Source organism: Camponotus floridanus, unplaced genomic scaffold (assembly GCF_003227725.1).
Source record: "Camponotus floridanus strain SB8 unplaced genomic scaffold, Cflo_v7.5 scaffold11, whole genome shotgun sequence".
NCBI lineage: Eukaryota > Metazoa > Arthropoda > Insecta > Hymenoptera > Formicidae > Camponotus > Camponotus floridanus.
In genome coordinates this window covers 3,284,726-3,293,313 of record NW_020229226.1, presented here as the reverse complement: position 1 = coordinate 3,293,313, position 8,588 = coordinate 3,284,726, and positions in this window count along the sequence as shown.

Sequence of the window (8,588 nt, the reverse complement as noted above, 5' to 3'; positions counted from 1 at the left end):
TCTTTCAAATAATAAATTCGACCGGCCCGCGAATCCATCCACCACCGACCGGTCAAGTGCATCCCGAGAAGTTCTAACGACTGCTTTATTTCCATTGGACGGTTTTAAAAGTTTCGAGAACGCAGTTTCGTGTGCTTCTGGAGTCATGCTTCTAGTTTCGCGTTTCCGTAGAATCAGGATCGACGACAAAAAAAACTTTTCCCCGATCGTACAACAAATAAAATATGTTTTGATATTTAATTCGGAAAGAGAATCTCTAACAAAAAAAATCGAAGAGACTATTTTCATCAGGGAGAAACCTCGGAGCGGCATTTGCTATTAAAATTTCGTTATTTTTATATACGCGATACGTGGTATTTTTAAATTAATCCAAGAAAGATCGTAATCGCGATTTTAATACAAAATTCTTCTCTTCCGCGGATTATCTTCCGGTATTGCCTGTCAAGCTCTTATTTTACTTGCATTGTAATGGATAAAGCGAATTGGCCGCAAACTAGCACCCGATGTTCGCATCGCAAACTCGGTGTATTCCTGAACCCCAACTTCGTCAATACATCCCGTTTTATCCTTTCTGTGAAAGAACTTTTAATGAGTTCGCGTACACTGTTTAAAGATTTAAAGTTTTGCGAGCTTCAAAGAGATCCTGCCATGCTTCTCTAAAGTATTACAGACGGGACGAAGCATTATTATGACGTACAGAACGTCTGCGATATTACATCGTAAAAATTGCCTCTGTATATTAGTTCTTCGCTGCCTGTATCCTATCAAAAATTCAAAGAAAAATGCACACTAAACGGAAGAAGAAAGAAAAGGGAGCCTTTGAATATGTAATAAACTTACGCGCGAATGTTTAAAAAAAATTCTTTTAATTAGAAAATCAAAGAATTCTTTATTTGAACATAATTTCGATATTTATGCCTATGCAATAAAACTTTAAAACTCTGGGCAAAAATTTTGACAAGAAATGGAAGAGGATTTAAGTATGTATCAATTGTATTCTCGATTTTAAATTTCGGGCGTTTAAGTCCTCCTCACCGTAAAACTACAAAGATAAATAGTAAATAATTAACGTCACAAGCATTGACGAACGGCGGCCGAGAATCTTTAGTTAAGTAATATATGTAATTTCCGGGCACTATATATAATAGATAGTTGCGGCAAAGTTGATCACATGAAATTGACCAATGTCAACGTTGTGTTGCGATTATGCGAGAGTACATAAGTATACACCATAAAAATACATAGGTAATAATGCGAGCCATTGTGGTCGACGCGGTGCATACGCTCGCCCTATTAGCATACAATTATCTTTATACTCCTTTTATGATTCATATTTAGTGCCAGTTTCGTCGCCGCCACCACCCTTCGCATCGAAATCGACTCACAGTTAGCGACTTTTACGATCATACTTATTTCAAAATTTAACGTACTTCGTGCGCGCCTGTTATCGGGCCTATCATAATTTGCTTGCATTTTTGTTAAACATGTCCCGGAAAATACTTTCAAGAACATGCGCTACACAAAAATTTATCGTCATACGCGCGAACAATCGACCGACGTGATACGTGTCGTTTATGTTTGTTTTATCGCGCGAAAGTCAATGTGATTATTAGCAAGTCTGCAAATTAAATAAACGATAACATTATTGACCATATGTTGTATTCACGCGACAACTTTTTATAATATAAAATGTGTAAAATATTTTAAATATAATATAAAATATGAAAACAATTTTCAAAAAATTACAAATTAAAATATTTTATTGTTATTATTTTCGATACAAACAAATATTTTCATTATTCTCGCTCTATTCCCTTTTACCGAATAATTTAACAGTGATAGCATTAGGTATATCCGACGATTTTCCAATTTAATTACGATATATGATTCACATTAAGAGAAATAACACCATGCGCCTCTCCGAAACGGCGGACAGAAAAAAGCTCGAACAATAAAGTACAATAACGAAAGGTTACATATATGTGACTTTTCGTATAGCACCGTACCGTTTTGCACAGTCTATGACTGCAATATCTTCAATGACTCGCCATTGCCACCAGCTACCCATTAATTTAATTAATACGCACCCATTTGCGCCTGCATGAAAGCGACCTATTTCCTCCCTTTATTTCGCACCATTTGAGTTTTACTTTGACGAAACGGGGGATCGAGTTTGCAAAATATACACGCGCATTTTCAGCCATGGCGAAAAACTTCACATTTTTCGTCAGCCACCCCCATCGAAAAATATGTTTGGTCGCTGGCAAAGCTGCCATCAGTTTAATGAAGATGTCTATAATAATGTATTCCTCATTAGGCGTCGCTAAATAAATTATGCATACGGAATATTCCAGCATGCCATTATGGTGAATTTTTTTATTCCATTTTTTTTCTCTCTCTCTCTCTCTTTCTCAGAAAAAGTACAAATAATTATAAATATAATTAAGTAACATTGATCATATAAAGTACAAAACTGTTAGTCTTACAAAAATTGAGAAACCGACTACATATTTTTTGAAAAAATTTTGTGAAAGGTTTCCGGAATATTATAGAGTATTAAGAGTAATTACATATTTTAACGAAAATGTAACTCTCGCAAATGTGACGTTACATGGATAATAAAATTATGCGTATTTATATTTGCACATATCACGGTCATAAATTTCATTTTACATATGTTATCCTTTAATATTACTGTTATATGCATTATTCCTCTCTCTCTCTCCCCCCCCCCCATATATCTTCTATCTATTTCTAAATTCTACTTTATATAAATTGTGCAGTCAGCATGCATTTGTTATTTACATTGTATATTTTGTTACCCCCATTTAAATGGAATTTCATGCACCGGATGGAACGTGAAAGTGGAGCGATGCGGTTAGTTTGTTTGATATTCATTCCTTGCTATTAATCGTGTTCAGGAGTCACCATCAGCGTAGACAACCGCCGTGCAAACACGCGCAAAGAGGTGGCTGGTTGAATATCCTGCTATCCCGACGAGGCAGGTGTAAGTACCATGTTAGTCTTACGGGTTATGTCGCAGCTAGCAGAGCTAACTAATAGCCTCTTAGCCTCGGCTTAGGTAGGATCACGCTGCAAGCGACCGCACCCTCCTTGGCTCTCAGACTCCGGAGCAAGCTCCTTAACCCTAGATGCGATCCTTAAGCCTGCGAGGCTTGCAAACGGCTGATTTCCTTCTCTTACCATCTGACGATGGATTAGTTTGCGTTGTTGACTGATTTTTGGGTCTCGACTTGAATATAAACCGCGCGTACTGTTTCTACATCCGAGATTTACAGTCACGTTGTATACATCTTTTGTCAGTAGCTGAGACTCTGACTGAATGATTATTTGTAGAAACATGTGTTTTGACAATGCTTCATAAAGAGTTTGATTGATTTTGTTAGCTATATATGATTAGAATATATTAGAATAAGAATATGAAATAGATATTATGTTTATAGAGTATTTAGAAAATGCGTATAAACGAAAAAGGTAAAGTTTGCTCTGTTTCGTTCTTTATGTGTGATCAAGTCATAAAGAGTATAAAACTCGATGAAAATTATACGAGGGGCGGAGTTAAAAGAGTTGCAAAAAACATTGTGTAATAGTCTATTACGAAGCGCGTCCAAAGTATTCTTATGAAGTCCTTCTGAATTCCGCTATCAAAAAGTTTCAAGTAGAATATTAATAAAGAATGCGTCCGTGTGCCGATCCTTCGGAAAATAACGTGTGCACCAACACGCCGCTCTCGCTTTTATGCGCGGCGCATGCGACATTTTAAAAGCAATAACCTTTACGAGCGTCTAAAGCAAGTTTCTTAAAGCATTAATAACGCGGGTGCATATGCATCGAATTCGTCAGTAATTTCGACGGCGGGATCTTCATAGAAATTTTCACGTACAACGACAAAAGAATTCATTAGGCGAAAATGATATACTCGGCGCGTAATAAACCGAGCGACAGGCGGAGAATTTATTACGCTAGCGTATATCGGGGATCGGGGGGAAGGCTATCGCAATTCGTATCGATGCGAAAAGTTTGGCGAAACATTACGACAGTTACGTAAACTCCCGGCGGAGGCAATATAATGTCATTATCTCGTGGCGCACGCTAAAGAACCGGCACATCGCGAGATTTATGGTGGCAATGTGCAACACCTATGCGGACCTTTATCAACGAAAACGGGACTCTCTCTCTTCGGTTGACGACAAAAAGTCGATAGGACACACGTAAACAAATCCACGGGAGTCGGAGTTCGCCGGTCCTCGACGTGCCATTCATTAATTAAATCTCGTTTAAGTAGTCGAGGCGTCCGAACGACGGTAAATAATGGGACAGGCGGCGGCGTGTCCCGATAAACTGGGACATCCGGATGACCCTAACACAAACGTATATGCCGCCGTTTGTTTCTCTGTGAAATTAATTCAAGCTCGGGGGTGCCCGGTTCACCGGTGCGTCGGTAATATTTCAAAGCGGTGAAAACCTGTCGATACAATGGCGACATCGGAACACACGCTTGTCTCCCTTTTAGCTTACTAAATATATTAATCAGGTAACGCCCAATTGTGATCATTTTGAGCGATTCTTTACGTGTCTCTTTCGGAAAAGGCGTCTATTGTAAATGTTTATATATACATATATATATATTTTACGAAAATGTGTGTAAATGGATCGCGGAAATAAACGAGCAATTTTGCGACTATTAAATAATAAATTAAATTTAAGTTTTATTTTTAAGTTACAGGTTTTTTTCTTACCTCATGGTTATTTTCGCTCCGATGTCGCCTGATGACTTCCTGGACTTTTCCTTCTCCTCTCCTCTTGTTCAGCTTTTACTTCTTCGTAGCACTCGTATGACACTTGCGAAAACACAATTAATTACGATCGCGCACGCACTAATCGATAAAACGCGACAATCGCACGGTACTTTACACTCCCGATATCACATGTTTATTCGCGATATTATCGATTCTTATTATTATATATTACGTACTCGTATATTTTCAGAAAATTTCTCAATCTTTGATTTTATTAAAAGTGTGAATATACAAGTTAGTCGTACTTCGAAAGAGATAATACGACGATAGAATAGAGCGTCTCGCACCGCTGTCTATTCGTTCAAGACTCGCACTATTATATTCCGAAAAATAATACGACGAAAAGTATAAACATACGTCGCGTGAAAAATTTTGGAGCGTGGAGGGGGAAGAAATTCCGAGCTCGGGTTTGTTTACCTGCCGTGGCCTTGTCATTTACGCGGCGAGAGTCGAGGGAATAGGCAGCGACGCGAGACGCTCCGTGCTAATAAAATAATGACGTATTTTCAGATTATATTCTGCGAATATTTTAACTGTATTTATTCACACATGTAATATAAGATCGCAATAATCTTTTTAAAATAAGAGCGTACACTTTTCATTTAAATTATCGCAGCGAACGATGTGCAATTTAGCCGCGCAATTGCCGAGCAAATATAACTTCGTTATATGCGCGATTTGTAATTTTCGCGTTATTCTCTTTTCCGATTATACGTAATAAGATGCTGATGGTATGCATGCAATCGGGAATATTGTCCAAAGTGCGGCGCGATCGTCATACTCGGTTAATTAATCGTGTTTTCGCGAATAATATGTGTGTGAGTGCCAAAAAGGAACAGCAAAAATGATGAGCCTGGAAAAACATCAGACGACAACGGGACAACTATAAGGTAAGAATTTAAAGTTTATTTAATTTACATATTATATTCTTTAATTATCAAATTACAATTGGCAATTTATTTTCGTGGTAATTTCCATTTCGCTTTATTGAGCAATAGAAAGTATAAAAAGTATATATGACAAATTTGTTCTTATCGTTTTCTATATTTTTTCGCTTCATTAATGCTTATTAATAAATTTGTTAAAATGGATATTGAAAAAAATCACAGTCGTAGGAAAAAAAAAGAACTGTGACGGAATCATAATGGTTTGCAAACATTTAATAAATACGTGATATTTTGCGCGTGACATAATAGTTTAATCGTCGCCGTACTAATCGCAGCACGTGACCACGTGAACGTTCCTTTTGCGGACAGACGATGATGATACCACGTCGTTCGAGTGTACGTTGTCTGAATACAAAGTACGGTGACTGAATCCGTTTCGAGGGTAGTTTACGGGACAAGGGGGCAATAATCCCGGGGATGGCGGTCCGACCAATATTGCGAAAGTTTCCAAGCTTACTCTTGGTCTGTTGAAGTTCAGCCGATCGTCCCTTCCGGAGACGACTGACACATGACCACGAGACAATAAGGAATGCAACTTGGTGTTCTGCAAAAGTCGCTAGACATTGACGAATATTTGCCATTTTTTCCTTGGGATATATTGCATCATATTTTAAGAGTGAGATGCACTCTCCGCGCGCATTTATTCGTCGCCAGACGACAATCATATATACATTATTAAATGTTCCGTGTTCAAATCGTATATATCATCAGATAAAACTAAAAGTAAGAATAATTTTACGGATTATTTATATCGCAAACTTTACAGATTATTTATATTTTGATACGGTACAAGATGGTGTGTATTTGAAATTTCTTTAAAATTATAAGGATTAATAAATTTAAGAGATTAAGAAATATTGAAACACATTAAATAGCTATTCGAAATATTAATTGAATATTCTTTGTAATATTATTAGAAAGAAAAGCATGATAATTTTTTTTCATAGTTTTCAATTTTCCATATTCGTAATAAAACTGAAAATCGGTAAAATATTGAATAAATAAATTCTATCGTAAACTATCGAGAATTTTAATTCGCGTCGTTGTTGTGACGCATCAAATTTTCAAATGGCATCAAACGAGTAAAATTATCGCTTATTTGCGGAAACTTTCATTTAACGGAAACTATAACTGGTGGATCGATTTTCCTGACGATGCACGCTTGCCTTTATTGCGATAGTTTGCGATTCTCGCGATATCTTTCAAGCGATCATTACGAGCGATCTACGTAAAACCACGGAATTGTATTGAGGTCGAACAGGCGTACAAAAAGCTTTTTTGATATCTGTAAATTCTTTAGTGAAAATAATATACATGATAAAACGTCTTATCAACGCCAATTTTACACGTGTAATCGATTAAACGCTCAAGAGATAGGTGCTTGATCAATTTTCAAATTCATCGAAATCATTTATTGAATCGTTTAGAACATAACTAACGAGAAAGTATAATAATAACTATATAAATATATAACATTTTTCCAGTTGTTTCCAATGTTCGTGGCAACTTTTAGCCGTTGTTATAGCTTATCGTAACACATATCTTGATTGCAGTTTAACGAAATGGCCGCTGGACTTTTGCTCGAAAAAAAAGCGAGAAATCGAGTTAGTGTAGATGATATATTTTTATCTCCTATTTTTTTTTATTTTTTAGTTGTAATTTTTTTTTCAGTTTGACGAGATAAATTTTTTGATAATGCAAATTTTGAGTTTCTAATAAGTAGATATCATTTATTTATATCATTTATTAATTAATATTTATTAATAAAGTAATTTGATAAAGAATATAATATTTATATAGTTTATTGCATTTGTATTATGTATCATGTGCCATCACATTGCATATGTAATGAAATATTCCAGAGCTAAAATCTTTGTTTCGACTCATACAAACTGAAAGCCCCATCGTTTTCTCTGATTGTTTTTACAACGCGCGAATACTTTAGTTGTAAAATTTAAATTGTGCGACTCTTTTATAAATTCATATTATTTAATCATTTTTTTATCGGTCCGTGCAAATTTTCATCTGCAAATTATAAATATTGGCACTTCGCAATTTAATATCTTATCGTACAATTTTTTTATGCATTTACGAGATCTGTAATTTTATTGATGTTTTATTTGACGAGAATCAATCAATCGCGAAATTATTATAGACTTACGAAATTATCGTAAAATGAAAATGTTTGCGTTGCAAAAGATTCATAGAAAAATATAAGCGACCTGATATGACGAGAAGTTTAGAATACGATTGAAATAAATGATTCGTGATATGTCACATCGATTTAAATATTACATATTTCATAATAATTATGGAATAATTACGAAGCGATTTATTATTCATAGACTTCCTTCCTTCGTGTTTTCCCTCACGTCTTGTATTATGTATCGAATCGATAGCAGTACTCCCCGATATAAGTATCGGAGAATCGCTTTCGAAAAAGTCATCACCGGGGTAATAAAATCTTCAACGGCCTCGTGCGGCACATAAAGCAGGCGCATCTATGGTCATGGTGCTTGAAAATTCGGCCATAAATGATAGATCCTGATGAGTCCCTGGCTAGCAACAACAGTGAAATATCCGGTTCTCGTCCTGAAACGTTAAAAGGTAGCTCTGGGCGGAGATGTGGAACAGCACAAGAGCGTTGCTCTCAAATCCCCCAAACTTCCGAGTGTTGCCTCGGCAGATGTCTATCCCGAGCAAACGTGTAACTGCGTATGCGGCGTAACGTGCTCGCCTCGTAGCGTCCGGTATATTCGCGGTTGGCTATAAAGGGAGTTCACAAACGACTTGCACAAGCTTTTCCTCCCACCGCATTTTC